At 44.6% G+C, this 21,068-nt stretch overlaps 1 protein-coding gene across 1 annotated transcript in view; it reads left to right on the top strand.

Annotated features, from left to right (window-relative positions):
- The window catches only part of LOC141063377 (visual pigment-like receptor peropsin), an 88,776-nt gene that overhangs the window by 12,271 nt on the left and 55,437 nt on the right, over window positions 1–21,068 (top strand). The window lies entirely within an intron of this gene.

Below are 21,068 nucleotides of genomic sequence, written 5' to 3'. Positions count from 1 at the left end.
TTGGATTGACCACCACCTACGGCCACTGAACGTGGTCGTCTTTTCGGCCGCTGAGGGCATGTGCCAGCCGAGTGGCCCAACTGTCGGCACTGATAACAGCGCACAGAGGTTCGCATCGGACGCAACTTAGTGCCGGTGCGAGACACCTCCATAGGCTCAGAGGAGAGGTGCTCCTGTGCGGGAAATTTCAGCGGCTCAGTAAAGGTGGGAGCCAAATTAACCCTACGTTTGGATTGCGCTCGTTCCAACCCGCGCTCCGTGTAGCGGAGATCAATGCGGGTGGAAACGGCGATCAACTCCTCCAAACTGGTGGGAATCTCCCTAGTAGCTAGAGCATCTTTTACGTGCTCAGCCAGGCCTCTCCAAAACACCGGGACCAACACTTTGTCCGGCCACTCTAACTCGGAAGCCAGTGTCCGAAACTGGACAGCATGATGGCTAACCGAAAGTGACCCTTGTGTTAAAGATAACAGTTGGAGAGCCGTATCGTGGGTGATCCGTGGTCCCAAGAAGACTTGCTTCAGAGCCGCGAGGAACTGAGCAGCCCCCTGTACCACGGGATCACCACGTTCCCACAATGGCGTGGCCCACTGTAATGCCCGGCCAGACAACAGAGAGACAATAAATCCCACCTTAGCCCGCTCCGTAGGGAACCGTGCAGCCAGCAACTCCAGCTGGATGGAGCACTGACTAACGAATCCCCTACAGGAGGCACTATCACCCGAAAACTTATCGGGGAGCGGGAGGCGAGACATTGTCGGCAGGGGCAAAAGTGTGGGCGCACGTGAGACAGCCTCAGCGACTGTCTGAGCAGCAGCTAGCGCAGCATTCGCAGCTGAGTTGGTGCTCTCAATAGCCGCCAACCTGCTCTCCAGCTGCCGAATGTAGTGCTGCAGCTGCTGCACGTCTGCCATTGCCAGCCAGACCCTGGCGCTAGTGTAATGTTAGGGTCGGCGGAACGCACCAGATATAAATAATGGAAGGCGCGTTCGCCGCCCGGGGTCCACCGTGCGGTAGATGACAAGACCGCTGCTGGACAATGGCAGATACGCTAGAAGTGCGATACAGCGCTCGGGTTAACGTCACCCGAGAGCCTGAGAGCGGACTCTGTTTAGTCACAGAGACGCCAAAGTATGAACTAGACGTAAAGGCTGAACCTGTTAGCTGCACAGGTCAGCCGGCGTGTGGCGTCGCAGCCGCGAACACCAAAAGCTGCTACTACTGCAGCGCGGCCGTAACTGAAGCCGCTAAGCGACGATGCCGGAGGAGCCGGGCACCGACGGACGCTAGTGTAGGTGAGGAAGGCTCAGTGGCGTGTAGCCTGCCACAATCTGGAGCTGACTAACCCAACATACTGTCACCATTCGTAATATATATAGGGAAGGGGTTTCATAATAAGTCAGACACCAGTCCATGCATCCATCACCATACACACACAGCATAATATGCTACACTAGCGCATGGCCGAGCCGCCATGCAGGCTTTTTATAGCCATGCGCTTCCGGGACCTTCCAGTACTATAGGAAGGACCAATCAGATCCGACATAGGACCTTCACATGTGACCCCTGCTCTCCACTGAGAGGACAAGTTGCGGGCATGCCCAGTCGCACGGCGCGAGGACTTAGCCTCTGGAGCAGTTCCCTGCAAAGCAGGTTGCGTTATCATTGCTGCACCAGAGGTGGCAGCAACATCCAGGCTCACAGAACGAGTCTGCGGGGAATGCCTGGTTCGCCGAGATTGCTGAGCGGGAGTCCGAGCGGTCGGAGGAGAATGGGAGACCGCAGGATGTCTGGCTCTGGATTCCCGCTGTGCAGTGCCAGGAATCCGACGCCTAACAAATGGAAGTTGTTTGGGAACATCAGATGTCTTCCTAGACCTGGCCGTCCAGCCAAACTGAGCAATCGTGGCTCTTCTCCCTTGGTGAGAGAGGTAGAGAAGAACCACAAGATCACTGTGACTGAGCTCCACAGATGCAGTAGGGAGATGGGAGAAAGTTCCACAAAGTCAACAATCAGTGCAGCCCTCCACCAGTCGGGCCTTTATGGCAGAGTGGCCCGACAGAAGCCTCTCCTCAGTGCAAATGAGGATGAGTGACCTCATGGAGATCAACATCCAACACTGCAGAGACACCATCACATGTTTCTCAATGCAGTGATGCTAGAGCAATGCCCCCATCCCTTATGGGAAATATGCAAAAACATGTAAATCAACAGCCGCGGAGACACCATCACATGTTTCTCAACGCAAGCAACGACTAGCCAGGTCTTTCACCGGGAAGGAACAACCACGGGAAGGGCAGTCTCCAATGAAGGAAACCACCTATGCCAAAACATGGTATCCATCCACAGACAGCTGTTTCGGGGTATTGCCCCTCATCAGTGTGGAGTAGGAAACTGGCTAGTAGGAGCAATGCCTAGTAAAAGACTGTGAAAATGAGGATGAGTGACCTCATGGATGTTGATCTCCATGCTTGCGTTGAGAAACATGTGATGGTGTCTCCGCGGCTGTTGATTTACATCTCCTCAGTGCAAGACATATGAAAGCCAACAGAGTTTGCTAAAAAACACATGAAGGGCTCCCAGACTATGAGAGATAAGTCTGATGAGACTAAGAGAGAACTTTTTGGTGATAATTCTAAGCAGTAGGTGTGGAGAAAATAAGACACTGCTCATCACCTACCCAATACAATCCCAACAGTGAAACATGGTGGTGGCAGCATCATTGTTATGAATGAGTCACCGAGGAGGAAAAAACAAAAAGCAAGCTAAGCCCAGAAAACCGGAAAGGTTGGTAACTAGCGGATTGCAGACCCCTGATCCTATACACACAACTAGCAGTAGCCGTGGAGCATGCCTACGGTGGTCCTAGACGCCTCATCACGGCCAGAAAACTAAATAAGCCTAAAGAAAGAAAGGGAAAATCTTAACTGCCCCAGAGCAGACCCCAAAGCAATAGACAGCCCCCAACATGTATTGTTGGTGAAACAAGATGAAAACACAAACACAGATAGAAAGATAGGCTAAGCAAATGATGGGGCCCTCACTAACTAGAAAGGACAGGAAAGAAAAGCTGCTGTCTGCAATCACGCAAAAAACCCTACCAAAAAATGTCCAACACGTCTGATAGAAAAAGGCCCTGAAGTCGCTCGACTTCAAATCCCTATATCAGCACTCAGGTATATTCTGAAGACAGGGCAAAAGAGATCAATTGATCAGAGACAAAATGGAGATTTAGCCCAGTCCCAGCGAGGGCTGGCTTAACACAAAAACTAAGTAAACCAGACGAAAACTCATATGAACAATAGCAGAGAAAACTTAGCTTTAAGAAGGCAGGAACCAAACTGGAAGCCAGAAGCCACAGTCAGGAGAAATCACCAGCAAGAAACTAGGGAGTCGGCTGCCTTAAATCCAATCAGAAATTCCTGATGTCCAATCACAGTCCTCTTCCTCATGTGGCCGGTCTCTGCCATTTAGATCAGCTTCATTACCTCCCCTCACCAACAGAGGGAGTCCAGATAGAGAACTCACTACTCCTCTGTCAGCACAGCCAGCTCCATAACCCTCACCAGAAGCCAGAGGCAAACCCGAAAATGAGCTCACAACACATCATGCTATGGTGGTGTTTTTCAGCTGCAGGGACAGGACGACTGGTTGCAATTGAAGGAAACATGAATGAGGCCAAGTACAGAGGTATCCTGGATGAATACCTCATCCAGAGTGCTCTGGACCTCAGACTTGGCCGAAGGTTCACCTTCCAACAAGACAATGACCCTTAACAGACAGCTAAAATAACAAAGGAGTGGCTTCAGAACAACTCTGTGACCATTCTTGACTGGCCTAGCCAGAGCCCTAACCTAAACCCAATTGAGCTACTCTGGAGAGACCTGAAAATGGCTGTCCACCAACGTTCACCATGCAACCTGACGGAACTGGATAGGATATGCAAGGAAGAATGCCAGAGGATACCCAAATCCAGGTGTGAAAAATTTGTTGCATTATTCCCAAGAAGACTCATGGCTGTACTAGCTTAAAAGGGTGCTTCTACTCAATACTGAGCAAAGGATCTGAATACTTATGACCATAGTACCTACTGTGTATACTACAACACACTATATAAAGACTAGTGATGAGCAAAAGTGCTCGCGACTACTCGTTACTCGCCCAAGTATCACTGTACTTGGCGAGCACTGAGCATTTTCGGGATTACTTGGCGGGAACTCGGGTCTCCACCCAGCATTTTTGGTGGTGTTTAGAGACCCAATCACCATGCAGGGGTTGTCTGCCAGGCACTGTAACACTGCAGCCATCTTTGTTGTGGTCATTCAGTGATTGGCTGGTCGCACAGCATCATCAGGGGTATAAGAGACCGGACGCCACCCTGCTCGGCGCATTCAACTCCGGATTGAGATAGTGTAGGGAGAGCTGCAGCCGAGATAGGGTCAGATTTAGGGATTTATTAGTCAGTGTGGGTTCTACCATCCTAAACAACTAAAATCCAGCTAAAGCAACAGACCTTCTAAGGACTAATTCCGGAGTATATAGGTTGCAGTGTTAGGTAGGCAGGGGAGTGTATGTCGCTCTATACATATCAGTGCAAGGCCTGCAGGCACTGTATGTATGTATATAGATATCATTGCATACATCAAGAGGGCCCATTCCATTACTGTCTGCTGCTGCTGCTACCTATAGCATATATTGACCGTATATACCTAGCCCCAGGAATAGTTGGCTAGAAAAAAAATTTTTGCCAGGTTATTAGAGATTATTTTATTGCAAAGCAATAAAGAGCCATTTTTTTTTTCTCCATTTGCTTTTTGACACTGCACAATACAGCCAGATCCTTTTCCTAGCACAGCATGAAAATCCAGCAATTTTAAAGGGGTCCCAAAAATCACTTTTGAATGTGCAGAGAAATCTTTCATTTTTATGTGGTGCGATAGAGTAGAATTTTTTTTGAGTGTCTTACACAATTTCTTGACACCATTTTGCTGAACACCAAAAAAATATATGCAGGCCACATACTGGATTTTACAGTGTGGTATATCTGTGACACGCCTCATACATCCGTGTGCTAAAAATTTTGGCATTTTAGGCCGGTATTGCATTTTTTTTGTTGTCTAGTTATATACAGCACATTTTGCATTAAAAAAAAACAGGCCACATATTTTGGCAGTGTGGTATCTCCGTGCCAGGCCTCATATTTGCGTGCTCCAAGTTTGGCCATTTTAGGCTGGCATTCCAGTGTTTTCCTGTCTGTCACTCTAGTTATATACAGCACTATTTAGCATAAAAAATAAAAAAATACAGGCCACATATTTGGCAGTGTGGTATGGGTCGCCCTCCCAGGGCTGTGGGGTACTTGATACCGGGCCAGTGTCAGCGGGATGTGTCACAGCAGCGGTGACCCGGTCCGTGGCTCTGGGCGCCCAAGTATTAGGGGAGATTGAATGGTGGAATGTAGTTAATGGGATAGTTTGTGACGCCACCTGTGATGTTCGGCAAGTGAGATGTTAAGCCGACGCTGCATGCAGATCCACTGGGACTGATGGTATGGTGCAGCAAAGATGTAAAAGCTCCCCACAGGTGAAGCAGTACTCCCAAGGCAGTGTAGATGTGGTTGGCACGGGGATGTAGCAGTGCCGGAAGGGCAGGAAGCAGACAAAGACACAGCGGGGTGCAATTTCTGTACCTTTACTTGATAAATGCAGTCCAGGGTCCTGATTACAGATGGTACTGGAGCAGGCTAGCCTGGAAGCAGCTTAGGGATTCTCTCTCAGCAGATGGGCTGTGCAGTCTCCTCCTTAGCGCTTATTTGAGTGAAGTACTCCTAGTACTGAGTTACACTGAAGCTCCTCCTAATTCTCTTCTACTAGCACTCCTCGTATGGCAGACAGCTGTAGCCAATTTTTGATATGCTTGATTATTTTATTGAAAATAACAGTCACGCAAATCACCCAACGTTTCGGCTTTACTAGCCTTTTTCAAGGGTATCTTATCTAGGTAAAACAAAAAATAAACACCAAATCACAAAATATGAATTATTATACAAAATATGAATTATTATACAAAATAAATGAATTGCTGACTGATACATATTTATATATCAATATTAAATCTATGATATTGTAGACATATCACTCAAATAGCAAAGTTATAGATAGTTCTGATGTCCATCATTGGAGGCAGTTCACATTGAGCAGAAAAAAACATATTGACAAAAAGGTCAAAAAATTCACTAGAACCTAAGGCAGTTTCTGGTATAATAATAATAATAATTTTTATTTATATAGCGCCAACATATTCCGCAGCACTTTACAATTAAGCGGGGACATGTACAGACAATAAATTCAATACAAGTTAAGACAATTCAAACAGTGACATTAGGAGTGAGGTCCCTGCTCGCAAGCTTACAATCTACAAGGAAATGGGGGGACACAGTAGGTGAAAAATGCTTATCTCACCAGTGTGGTATAGAAAGAGGAAAAATATATATAAAATATTTTTTGTATATACCTGTGTAACCGTGAGGATAATGATAAGATTCTAGAAAAGGGAAAGGAAAAAAAAGGTTTTTGCCAAATGAAACCAAGTCCATAAAAAACATATTATATACACCACCATTATTGTGAAGCAATCAATTCCAGATGACAAACCTCTAAGCAGGATAAGCGGAGAACAGGACAGCGCCGCAGTCAAGGGAGAAGTGAATAGAACACCAGTGAATGAAACTATTTAAAGCATTTTAATTAGGAAAATGTGGAGCAGCTGAAAAGATAAGCTAGCGGTAAAGGCGCGTGAGGAGACCATCAGTCAGGACGGAAGTGTGTCATGTCAGAAAAAGCAAAGAGAAATAAACGATGTATGAGACATCTGTGTATGTGCACATGCGTCGTCCTGCACTAAAGACGGAAGTGGGGCATGTTCAGACCAGAAGAAAGGCTTGATAGCCAGCGAAATATTGAAAGCAATTATCTGTAAAGAATATCTATGGAGTGTTCGTATTAGACGCAGTAAATATGTGTGTCCACTATGTGAATAAACATACTATATAGAAAAAGTATTATAAACGCGCCTGGGAGGCAGATAATAAAATCTGATGATAGTAAGTATCATAATGAGCACCATCCACTATAAATACATAGCGGCGCAGCAATGTGGGCATATATAAAAGTGATGTGTATACATGCAAAAGGAAAAAGAAAAATAAGAAAAAGGAAAATAATCTTTGAAGAAAAAGAAAAAAATAAAAGATATAAAGGAAAAAAATTTTTGAAAAAATTTTTTGGGAAAAAAAGGGGAATTTTTTATTATTTATTCATATGTAATAAGTCATATTTAATATCCAATCATTGATAATGAAAATTAGAACCAGAAGGTGAGTACCATACTCCCACGATTAGGTCTGTGGAAACAAAAACAAAAAATATTAATAAAAACATATTCAGAATAATACATTCAAAATACATCACCGATCAACATTATAACCATAAGATAATAAATCTCAAAATAATAAAGAAGAAGGGATACATCAATTCCACCAAGCTAAGAAAAATTAGTGAAAGACTTCATATTCACGATTGAGACCGAAAGGTTCCAATGTTTGAAGCATATATATCCAATATGCCTCTCTTTCTTTCAATTTCTGTACCCTGTTGCCCCCCCGTCTAGCCAACGGTACACTTTCTATAATTTGGTAACGTAGTTGGGAGATACGGTGATTATAAGCAATAAAATGAGCTGGAATCGGTAATAAAGTTCTCTTGCACCTAATGGTTGACTTATGTTGTGAAATGCGGTCTCGGATATGCTGGGTAGTCTCCCCAACATATCCGAGACCGCACGGACATTTAATCAAATAAACTACGTAAGTAGAATCACAACTATGGTAATTTTTGATAGAAAAAATCTTCCCAGATCTAGGATGGGTGAATGTGTCCCCCTTCGTAATGTTAGAACATTGTAAACAATGTAAGCAAGGGAAAGTCCCATTGCGCTGTGGTCTAAGTAACCTTTGTCTATTGAAGTCACGTAAACTACCAATGTCTGCCCTAACCAACAAATCTCGTAAATTAGGAGATTTCTTGTAACAAATCAAAGGAGGAACTTGGAATTCCAAAATGTGAGGGTAGGACTCAGAGAGAAGGGGCCAATGTTGGCGAATGATCTTATGGAACAAATACATAAAAGGATGAAATGTATTGACAAAGGCCACCTTGTTAACTTTGGTAATCGATTTAACTGTAGACGAAGATGGAAGGGACAATACCGAATCTGGATAACCCCGAGATTCGAATTTTGATTTCATTTCGGCATAACGAATAGTGCGAATGTGATTATCTGTCACAATACGTTCAATCCGTAGAAATTGTGATCGGGGGAGAGATTTTTTAATGTGTTTGGGATGGCAACTCGTAAAATGTAAAAGACTATTTTTGTACGTTGGTTTGACAAATAAATCAGTGGAAAGAGAGCCATCAATATTTTTGATGACCCTGGTGTCAAGAAAAGGAATAGACTCCCCATAGTATTGCATAGTAAAAGATAAACCCCCAACTTTAGAGTTAATATCTTGAACAAATATCTCCAAAGAATTCAAATCACCAGACCAAATGAGAAATATGTCATCTATATATCTCTTCCAAAGAACGGAATATTGTTGGAAGAGGATGTGGGTATAGACAAATTCAGATTCAAATTCTGCCATAAAGATGTTGGCATAGGGAGGCGCCACATTAGAGCCCATTGCTGTACCTGATAATTGAATGAAGAACTTATCCTCAAACAAAAAGAAATTCTTTGTCAGAACAAGAGAACATAGATATACAAAATTCTTTCTTCTCTGTGCTAAATTCAGTATTCTTATTAAGAAAATTCTTAACAGAAAAAATCCCCTTTTCGTGGCTAATACTAGTATATAAACTCGTTACATCCAGGGTATCTAGATAACAATTAGTAGTAATTGCTCTCAATTCTTTAATAAAGGACAAAAAGTGTGATGTGTCCCTAAGCCATGAAGGAATAAGGTGAAGAAGTGGAGAAAGAATTTTTTCAAGGACCATAGATAAAGGTGACAACAATGAATTTGTGGATGTAACAATCGGTCTCCCCGGTGGGTGTGTCAGATTTTTATGTATCTTAGGGAGTGTATAAAATACAGGTGTGACAGGATAAGAATTGATCAAAAAAATCACCCAACTTAGTGTCAATAACTCCCCGTGATACAAAATGCTGAACAGTACTACGAACCTCCATTGCAATGGAGGAAGAAGGATTCGAGGACAAGGGAAGGTAAGTATCAGTATTGTTGAGTTGTGAGTAGATTTCCTTAACATAATATTGTCTATCCATCACCACAATTGAACCACCTTTATCGGCTGGTTTGATGATAAGCTGTTTATTTTGAAAAAGGCCATCTATGGCCATACGTTCAATTTTAGATATGTTACTCAAAATCCGATAACGGCCATTATGAATCAACCGTAGTTGATTACTAATGTCCTTTTGAACCAGACCAATATAGGTTTCTATTGGATGATATGACCTCGGAGGGGTATAACTACTAGGCTTATATAAATTCAATTCCTTTAATGTAAATTGATCCATATTAGGACATGAATCAGATAGAGTATTAATTGAAGAATTTTGTGTGGTAGATGGATCCTTAGTAAAATGAACCTTCAACCGTAAAGATCTGAAAAAACGATGCAATTCCTGATCTAAGGTAAATTCATTAAACCTAGGCGTTGGACAAAAGGAAAGACCCTTTTGAAGTGCAGACATCTCATTAGTAGACAAATTATATGATGAAATGTTATATACCAACTGATCCTGAGTTACCTGTGAGCGAGTCTGAATACGTGTAGTTGTGGTACTAGACCCTCCTTGATTTCCTCTATTGCTACGATTTCTTGAGTTTCTTCCCCGCCTTTGTTCGAAACTACGAAATGAGCCTCTAGAGCTCTCACTATCAGAGCTATTAGAGAAAGAGAGATCCCAACGTTTTGTAGATCTACGTTCTCTAGAAATATTCTGGTTTCTCCAATAATAAACATTATTACGTTGGTAGTCATCAGCATCTCTCAGGAACTTCAGTCTCTTCCGTTCCTGTAAATGGGTCTGAAATTCAAGATTAGATTTCTCAACCTGTGATTTTATTTTGTTAAATTCCTCCTGAGGGAGTATACTTCGTAGTTGCTGTTCGGCATTGTTGATTTCCGTGTCTATTGTTGATAACTCCTTCTGTAAAAACTCAACAGTGAGTAAAATTAAGTCCATAGAACACTTGTTAAGTATGGCCTCAAATTTATTACAAAAGTCCATCTTGTCAGAAAAGAGGGTAGGCCTGAGAGAAACTCGAAGGCCTCTAGGTATCCTCTTTACCCGATGATATTCAGCCAATGTAGCATAGTGAAGTTGATGTGCCGTCTTCTTTTTACACATCCTTTCGAAGTCACGAGATCGTAATTGGTCAGAAGGTGTATGGAGAAATTGACCAGGTATGTCCACCTGACCAATGATGGTGTTCGCCTCAGACTCATTGTAAGATAATGTGTCAAAAGACATCATGTCAAGGTTGTAAAATTATATCCCAAAAATAAGTAACATATATGATGATAAATGGGAAAGATACAACCAAGCCGTCAGGAAGAACAGAATTCTGATAATAAGAATAATAACCTGAGGCTGAAAGAGCTTTTTTTGATAAGCTTGATTATTTTATTGAAAATAACAGTCACACAAATCACCCAACGTTTCGGCTTTACTAGCCTTTTTCAAGGGTATCTTATCTAGGTAAAACAAAAAATAAACACCAAATCACAAAATATGAATTATTATACAAAATATGAATTATTATACAAAATAAATGAATTGCTGACTGATACATATTTATATATCAATATTAAATCTATGATATTGTAGACATATCACTCAAATAGCAAAGTTATAGATAGTTCTGATGTCCATCATTGGAGGCAGTTCACATTGAGCAGAAAAAAACATATTGACAAAAAGGTCAAAAAATTCACTAGAACCTAAGGCAGTTTCTGGTATCTCACCAGTGTGGTATAGAAAGAGGAAAAATATATATAAAAATTTTTTTGTATATACCTGTGTAACCGTGAGGATAATGATAAGATTCTAGAAAAGGGAAAGGAAAAAAAAGGTTTTTGCCAAATGAAACCAAGTCCATAAAAAACATATTATATACACCACCATTATTGTGAAGCAATCAATTCCAGATGACAAACCTCTAAGCAGGATAAGCGGAGAACAGGACAGCGCCGCAGTCAAGGGAGAAGTGAATAGAACACCAGTGAATGAAACTATTTAAAGCATTTTAATTAGGAAAATGTGGAGCAGCTGAAAAGATAAGCTAGCGGTAAAGGGGCGTGAGGAGACCATCAGTCAGGACGGAAGTGTGGCATGTCAGAAAAAGCAAAGAGAAATAAACGATGTATGAGACATCTGTGTATGTGCACATGCGTCGTCCTGCACTAAAGACGGAAGTGGGGCATGTTCAGACCAGAAGAAAGGCTTGATAGCCAGCGAAATATTGAAAGCAATTATCTGTAAAGAATATCTATGGAGTGTTCGTATTAGACGCAGTAAATATGTGTGTCCACTATGTGAATAAACATACTATATAGAAAAAGTATTATAAACGCGCCTGGGAAGCAGATAATAAAATCTGATGATAGTAAGTATCATAATGAGCACCATCCACTATAAATACATAGCGGCGCAGCAATGTGGGCATATATAAAAGTGATGTGTATACATGCAAAAGGAAAAAGAAAAATAAGAAAAAGGAAAATAATCTTTGAAGAAAAAGAAAAAAATAAAAGATATAAAGGAAAAAAATTTTTGAAAATTTTTCTTATTATCAGAATTCTGTTCTTCCTGACGGCTTGGTTGTATCTTTCCCATTTATCATCATATATAGACAGCTGTAGCCGCTATTCCTCTCTTGGCTCACTCCGTGCTGTTGTGCCTCCGAGTCTTAGATGGGGGTAGAACATTTACAGCCTCCTACTCCTCTGGTGTCTGTTGCAGGACCATTAGTATCCGTACAACCGTGGAGACCAGGCTCCAGTTCATGTGCTCTCGCTGTGAGGGAGCTCTCTTTCGTCAGCTCAACCTCCAGTTTCTCTCCTCACACTAACTGACCACTCCTTCCTCTTGGCCCTCAGAGAGCACTCCTCCCTTCAAATCCGGTTCAGAGTCCCCCCTGCTGGCCTGGAGTGGAACTGTGTTGCATTACCCTCCCGGGAGGAAGGCAAAGCCACTGTGGCGGCCATACTCCTGGGTGCGCCACAGGTATCTCTGTGAAAGGCCTCATATATCTTTGTGCTTTAAGTTTGGGCATTTTAGGCTGGTATTCCATTTTGTTTTCTGTCTGTCACTCTAGTTATATACAGCACTATTTTGCATTTTTTTAAAAAAAACAGGCCACATATTTGGCAGTGTGGTATCTCCGTGCCAGGCATCATATATCTGCGTGGTCCAAGTTTGGCCAGTTTAGGCCGATATTTCATTGTTTTTCCTGTCTGTTACTCTAGTTATATACAGTACAGCACTATTTTGCATTTAAAAAAAAACAGGCCACATATTTTACAGTGTGGTATATCTGTAACAAGCCTCATACATCCATGTGCAAAGATGTGGGCATTTTAGGCCGGTATTCCATTTTTTTGCTGTCTGTCACTCTAGTTATAGACAGCACTATTATGCTTTTTTTTTTTTTTTAAATAGGCCTCATATTTGGCAGTGTGGTATCTCCATGACAGGCAGGGCCAGCGTTAGGGGCAGACAGACCAGGCAGCTGCCTAGAGCCCCCGCTCCCCCAGGGGCCCCCAGCTAGCGGCACATCACGCAGCCGCTATGGGGCCCCTTGTGAGGCAGGGGTGCCCACCTGCTCCCGGCGCCGACTCCCCCGCCGCATTGAACTTAACGCCGGTACAGTTCACAGCAATGATGGAGGAGAGAGCGTTAGCTGACGCTCCCTCTCCCATCATTCCCCACTCTGCTTCTGGCACAGCGGGTGCGCGATGACATCATCGCACTCTCACTGTGTGCAGACAGAGCAGGAGACAGGAGCCGGGAGCAGCGCGGGCACGAGGAGAAGGTGAGGAGAGGTTTTTTTTTTAATCTATCGTTGTGTGTGCTGGACTGTGGAGCCACTCTCGGGGGGGTATGCTATGTGGGGCTGGGCTGTATATACCATGTGGGGCTGGGCTGTATATAGCATTTGTGGCTGGGCTGTATATACCATGTGTGGCTGGGCTGTGTATACCATGTGGGGCTGGGCTATATATACCATGTGGGGCTTGGCTATATATTCCATGTGGGGCTAGGCTGTATATACCATGTGGGGCTGGGCTATATATACCATGTGGGGCTGGGCTGTGTATACCATGTGTGACTGGGCTGTATATACCATGTGGGGCTGGGCTGTATATACCATGTGGGGCTGGGCTGTATATACCATGTGGGGCTGGGCTGTATATACCAATATACCATGTGGGGCTGGGCTGTATATACCATGTGCAGCTGGGCTGTATATACCATGTGGGGCTAGGCTATATATACCATGTGGGGCTGGGCTGTGTATACCATGTGGGGCTGGACTGTGTATACCATGTGGGGCTGGGCTGTGTAAACCATGTGGGGATGGGCTGTGTATACCATGGGGCTGGGCTGTATATACCATGTGTGGCTGGGCTGTATATACCATGTGTGGCTGGGCTGTATATACCATGTATGGCTGGGCTGTATATACTATGTTGGGCTAGGCTGTATATACCATGTGGGGCTGGGCTGTGTATACCATGTGGGGCTGGGCTGTATATACCATGTGCAGCTGGGCTGTATATACCATGTGGGGCTGGGCCGTATGTACCATGTGGGGCTGGGCCGTATGTACCATGTGGGGCTGGGCCGTATGTACCATGTGGGGCTGGGCCGTATATACCATGTGGTGCTGGGCTGTATATACCATGTGGGGCTGGGCTGTATACCATGGTGCTGGGCTATATATCATAGTGGGGCTGGACTATATGCTATGCAGCTGTGTTATATACCATGGGGGGTACATTTTACATTATATTCTATGTGGGAGGCTGTGTTATATAATATGGGGGGCTGCATTATATTCTATGGGGAGGTGGGCTGCATTATATTCTTTTTGGGGCTACATTATATTCTATGGGGGGTGATTGCATCATACTCTGATGGGGCTACATTATACTATATGAGGAGGCTCCATTGTATTCTATGGGGGGCTGCATTATATTCTGTGGGGGGCTAAATTATATTGTATGGGGGTTTCATTATACTTTATGAGGGGGCTACATTATATTCTATGGGGGCTGCATTATACTCTATGAGGGGGGCTGCATTATATTCTATGGGGGCTGCATTATACTATATGAGGGAGGTTACATTATATTCTGTGGAGTGGCTGCATTATACTCTGTGGGGTAGCTGCATTATACTATAAGAGGGGGGCTGCATTATATTCTATGGGGGGTTACATTATATTGTATGACGAGGCTGCATTATACTCTGTGGGGTGGCTGCATTATGCTCTATGGGGTGGCTGCATTATACTATATGTGGGCTGCATTATACTGTATCGAGGACTATGGGGAATACATTATATGAAGAACTATGGGGTACATTGTACTATGGGAAGTGAATTGTACTACATGGATGACTATGGCGGTACATTATACTATATGGAGCACTATGAGGAGTGTATTATACTATATGGAGGACTGAGCAGTGTAATTTAATATATGGAGGGCTATGAGGAGTGTATTATACTATATGGAGGACTGAGGAGTGTATTATACTATATGAAGGACTATGGGGCACATTTTATTATATGGAGGACTATGGGGTGTAAATGGTAGATGTGCTGCTGATAATATGATACTGTATGAGGACAGATTGATCCATTAGTGATTGTTCTGTCCCCATCATTCTTTCTCAGACGATGGAAAGAGGCCGGGAAACAAGTGTTGAACGACTTCAATATTGTCGATCACACTCATTTAGCGGCCTGAACTCAGAGCATGTAAATACAATTGAAATGCTTCTGTGTGATGTGCAATATGTTAGCATTTGGGGCCCCATTTAAAACTTTGCCTAGGGCCCCACTTTGCCTAAAACCGGCCCTGATGACAGGCCTCATCTATCTTTGCAAGAAATTTGGCCATTTTAGGCCTACATATTCTAGTGTTTTTGCAGTCTGTTACCATACTTATTGACACCAATTTGATAACCAAAAAAAAATTTCTAAGTACAGTCCAGATAGTTTAAAGTGTGGTTTTCCCGCACACGTATCACATACAAGTTCGCTCCCAATTCTGCCATTTGTAGTGAACGTGTATAATATTCTAGTCCATTTACAATGGGCAAGGCACATGGCAAGGGACGGGGAAGTCGATGTGATATGCATGCTGAGGCTGAGGCCGTGGGCAAGCTGAAATTGGGCCACCAAAAACACTCACATCTTCTCACTAGACCTTAGTGTCCGAAGTCCTAGGGGACCGCAGCAAGACAGCACTATTAAAGCCAGAGCATTGTGAAAAGGTTGTGGGTTGGATAGTGGAAAATACTTCCAGTTACTTATCCACCACCACCAGCACCCTGTCTTCCACAGGGTCAAGTCTGAGTAGCTGTGAATCTTGACCTCACATTCCTCACCCTGATCCTCCTTCCTCCCACCATGCTGCGTGCCCTGAGACAACTAATCCCACACTCGGACACTCCAAAGAGCTGTTCAGTTTTCCATTTATAGATTCGTGCCTCTTGCCTGGTCCACTTGAAGCGGGGCAAGATGAGATTCCATGTAGTGATGCATAAATCTTTGAGCAGCCACGGTCACAAGAGGTGGACGATGATGAGACACAATTGCTGGAAAGTCAGGAGGAGGACCAGAGTTTGGAAGTGGAAGATGAGGCTGTGGATGATATAGTAACTGACCCGACATGCAGAGCGAAGACAGCAGCACAAAGGGGGAGGGAGGCTTAGCACCCCTTCAGGCAGGAAGAAGCAGTGTGGTGGCTGCAGACAGAAGGCAAAAAAAACGTTCCCCGTAACACCAACGTGACAGAAGTTGCCAGTCCAACTGTTATTTCTTCCCGAGTCTGGTTATTTTTTAAAGACTCTGCCGATAACCCCAAACAGGCTATTTGCAACACCTGTCATACCAGCATCAGCAGGGGTAGAAAAACTACCAGCCTTACTACCAACAGCATGATCAGGCACATGGCAGTAAAGCACCCGACTTTGTGGGCCCAACCCCAGGCTCCAGGGACAGTGTCTGCGAGTGACACCACTGCTTCTTCCACTGTTGTGCGTGCAAGCTAATCCCCTGTTCACGGTACATGCGAAGATGCCTCCTGCCCTGCACCTACCATTGCCCACAGTCAAATAGCACCATCATCAAGCACGTCCACGTCCTTGTCCCAGCGCAGCCTTCAGTTGTCCATACCCCAGTCATTGTAACGTAAGCGGAAATACACAGCCAACGCCCCACAGGCAACAGTACTAAATTTGCACATTTCTCGTCTGCTTGCGCTCAAAATGTTGCCTTTTAAGCTCATGGAGATGGGAGCTTTCTGCAACCTGATGGCGGCAGCCGTCCCAAGGTACTCAGTCCCCAGCCGCCACTATTTCTCCCGTTGTGCCATCCCGGAATTACACAAGCACGTGTCCCACAACATTACCTGTGCCCTCAACAATGCAGTTACTTGAAAAGTACACCTAACCACGGACACGTGGACAAGTGCTTGTGGCTAGGGATGGTACATCTCGCTGGTGGCACACTCTTAAAATGCAAATAAATTTATATAATTTATACAATGTGATTTTCTGGATTTTATTTTTGCTATTCTTTCTCTCAATGTTAAAATGAACCTACCCTTAAAAATTATAGACTGTTCATGTCTTTGTCAGTGGGCAAACTCACAAAATCAGCAAGGGAACAAATATTTATTTCCCCCACTGTACATAAAACAATACATTAAAAAGATATTAAAATAATATTAAAAATATATTATCCACATACAGTACAGTGACCAGATAGTGATTACAGCTCAGTTACAAGTGACATTCATTCTTTTTAGGGTCGTTCACTTTTAAAACCTTTCCATTCTTTTCCATCTGTATCATTACTAGAGTTGAGCGAAACGGGTCGAAAAATTTCAAAAGTCGCCGACTTTTGGCAAAGTCGAGTTTCATGAAACGAAACCCGACCCTAGGATGAGGTCGGCCACGAGGTCGGCGACTTACGCGCCAAAGTCGCGTTTCAAAAGTTTGTTTTGCGCTCTTTTTCAGCCAATCAGGATCCACGGACACTGTGGGCAACGTGATGACATAGGCAGGGGTCACCACCATCTTTCAGAAGGGCATGCAAGTGATTGGCTTGCTTTGGTGGGCGTCACAGGGGGTATAAAGGGCGTGCACGCCGACCGCCATCTTACTTCTGCCGATCTCAGTATAGGGAGAGGTTGCTGCTGATTCTGTAGGGAGAGCGATAGGCAGGGAAGAAGACAAAAAAACTGCTTCTGCCGCTAGCGATTTGGCCTGCACAACACACCAGTCACTGTGTGTGCAGTGCAAGGGGAGGCTATATAGTGGTGTATCAGTGGTGTTGGTTGTTGGGCTGCCTTCTAAGGCTTCCTGACATTCCTGCATTGCTGTTTACCCACTGCTCCGCAAACTGCTTTTTTAAAAGCAATCCCATTTTTTTTTTTTGTCCTGCTGAGAAGAAAAAAAAACTGCTTCTGCTGCTAGCAATTTGGCCTGCACAACACACCAGTCACTGTGTGTGCAGTGCAAGGGGAGGCTATATTGTGGTGTATCAGTGGTGTTGGTTGTTGGTCTGCCTTTTAAGGCTTCCTGACAGGCTGGCATTGCTGTTTACCCACTGCTCCGCAAACTGCTTTTTTAAAAGCAATCCAATCTCCCTTATCCTCTAGTCACTTTTGTCACAGCTGTGCCATCGAGCCTGTCACATAGCGCTCAGATATTCATTGGGCCTCACACAATCCAAAAGTGTCCAGTGTCCAAAAGTGTGTGCAGAGATTCAAAATCTCCCTTATCCTCTAGTCACTTTGGTCACAGCTGTGCCATCGAGCCTGTCACATAGCGCTCAGATATTCATTGGGCCTCATACAATCCAAAAGTGTCCAGTGTCCAAAAGTGTGTGCAGAGATTCAAAATCTCCCTTATCCTCTAGTCACTTTGGTCACAGCTGTGCCATCGAGCCTGTCACATAGCGCTCAGATATCAGTGGGCCTCACACAATCCAAAAGTGTCCAGTGTCCAAAAGTGTGTGCAGAGATTCAAAATCTCCCTTATCCTCTAGTCACTTTGGTCACAGCAGCTGTGCCATCGAGCCTGTCACATAGCGCTCAGATATTCATTGGGCCTCACACAATCCAAAAGTGTCCAGTGTCCAAAAGTGTGTGCAGAGATTCAAAATCTCCCTTATCCTCTAGTCACTTTGGTCACAGCTGTGCCATCGAGCCTGTCACATAGCGCTCAGATATCAGTGGGCCTCACACAATCCAAAAGTGTCCAGTGTCCAAAAGTGTGTGCAGAGATTCAAAATCTCCCTTATCCTCTAGTCACTTTGGTCACAGCAGCTGTGCCATCGAGCCTGTCACATAGCGCTCAGATATTCAATGGGCCTCACACAATCCAAAAGTGTCCAGTGTCCAAAAGTGTGTGCAGAGATTCAAAATCTCCCTTATCCTCTAGTCACTTTGGTCACAGCTGTGCCATCGAGCCTGTGACATAGCGCTCAGATATCAGTGGGCCACACACAATCCAAAAGTGTCCAGTGTCCAAAAGTGTGTGCAGAGATTCAAAATCTCCCTTATCCTCTAGTCACTTTGGTCACAGCAGCTGTGCCATCGAGCCTGTCACATAGCGCTCAGATATTCATTGGGCCTCACACAATCCAAAAGTGTCCAGTGTCCAAAAGTGTGTGCAGAGATTCAAAATCTCCCTTATCCTCTAGTCACTTTGGTCACAGCTGTGCCATCGAGCCTGTCACATAGCGCTCAGATATCAGTGGGCCTCAAACAATCCAAAAGTGTCCAGTGTCCAAAAGTGTGTGCAGAGATTCAAAATCTCCCTTATCCTCTAGTCACTTTGGTCACAGTTGTGCCATCGAGCCTGTCACATAGCGCTCAGATATCAGTGGGCCTCACACAATCCAAAAGTGTCCAGTGTCCAAAAGTGTGTGCAGAAATTCAAAATCTCCCTTATCCTCTAGTCACTTTGGTCACAGCTGTGCCATTGAGCCTGTGACATAGCGCTCAGATATCAGTGGGCCTCACACAATCCAAAAGTGTCCAGTGTCCACAAGTGTCTGCAGAAATTCAAAATCTCCCCTGTCCTATAGACACCTTGTACCTTGTTTTACATTACTATATAGTTTGTTGGATTTTGTCTACATTTCTACCAAAAATGAGGAAGGCTGGTGGAAGAGGCCGTGGAATTGGGCGGGGGTTGGCAGCTGGTAATGATGGTGTTGGTGGTGAATCTGATGGTAGTGGCAAGAGCAAAATAGGACCGAATGCAGGAGGTGTTGAGCCTGCGTCATCGTCTGGCTACATAAGGCCTCGAACGCTTAGTTTTCTAGGAGTTGGCAAACCGCTTTTAAAGCCAGAGCATCAGGAAAAAGTTTTGTCTTACATTGCTGACTCAGCCTCCAGCTCTATCGCCTCCTCTTCTTCAGTTGTAAAAAGTAAAAGCACTGAGTCGTCATTGGAGGCTCATGTTCATGAACCACACCTTTCCTTGTGTCCTTCACCCCAACCAAGATTGAAGGATGACGCAGGCCATACTACTGATTACTCCATGGAGCTGTTTTCACATACCATGCCTGGATTATCAAGTGAAATGGTGAATTACCCAGGCCAAGATGAATCTGACATGGAGTGCACTGATGCACAGCCGCTGATGGATGATTCTGCTGGTACATTCACTCAGAGCACTACATTGTCCTCACAGTGTACAGAGCCAGATTCTGACCCTGATGAGACTCAGGTGCCCCTTCCCGCACACTATACCACCATACACGGTGACACAGAGGAAGGTGCACATGACATAGAAGAGGAGGTGATGGATGACCCAGTTGTTGACCCAGATTGGCATCCATTGGGGGAAGAGGGTGCTGCTTCCAATAGCTCAGATGAGGAGCATCCACAGCAGACATCGACATCGCAACAGCTGTTATCTGGCAGGCCCGGAGCACTCCAAAGACAGGTTCCAAACATCAAAAGAGTTGCTGGACAGCTTGTCCAGAGGGTCAAAAGATCACAGCGTGCTAGGCCGCAAAATGTCTGCCAAAGTAGGAAGAGTGCAGTGTGGCACTTTTTGAACAAAATCCTCATGATCAGGCCAAGGTTATCTGTAAGAAGTGCGCAAAGACCTTTAGCCGAGGGAAAAATCTGAAAAATTTGAATACCAGTTGCATGCTTAGACATTTAACCAGCATGCACTTGCAAGCGTGGACACAACACCAAACCTCAAGTGCCACATGTGCAACTGATCACAACGAAGGTAGTCAGCAACGCTACATTGTTTCCCCCACTGTAAGCCCACCGGTTAGCACAGCAGCAAATGTTGAGGTGTCGTTGCAAGGCCACAGCAGTCAGGGAATCCCACTATTATATCAACGAAAGACTGATTCTAGGCCATCAGAAAGAACACCAACTCCATCACCATCATCAACCCTCTCTCAGTCTGCCCTGTCCACCGTTACTTCCACCATATGCAGCTCTCAAGTCCAGCTCACCCTCCCAGACACTATGAGTAGGTCAAGAAAGTACTCAGTCTCTCATCCGCGTACACTGGGTTTGAACGCCCACATTGCCAAACTAATCTCGTTTGAGATGATGCCCTTTCGGTTGGTGGAAAGCACAGCTTTCCGCGAACTCATGGCCTATGCAGTACCACGCTATGACCTACCCAGTCGCCACTTCTTCTCTCGCAAAGCCATCCCAGCCCTCCACCATCATGTGAAAGACCGCATTGTCCATGCA

Source organism: Dendrobates tinctorius, unplaced genomic scaffold, assembly GCF_039654945.1.
Source record: "Dendrobates tinctorius isolate UK_male_01 unplaced genomic scaffold, ASM3965494v1 ptg000250l, whole genome shotgun sequence".
Classification (NCBI taxonomy): Eukaryota; Metazoa; Chordata; class Amphibia; order Anura; family Dendrobatidae; genus Dendrobates; species Dendrobates tinctorius.
Note: the sequence above shows the minus strand (reverse complement) of the source record. Positions and strands in the feature narration are given on the sequence as shown.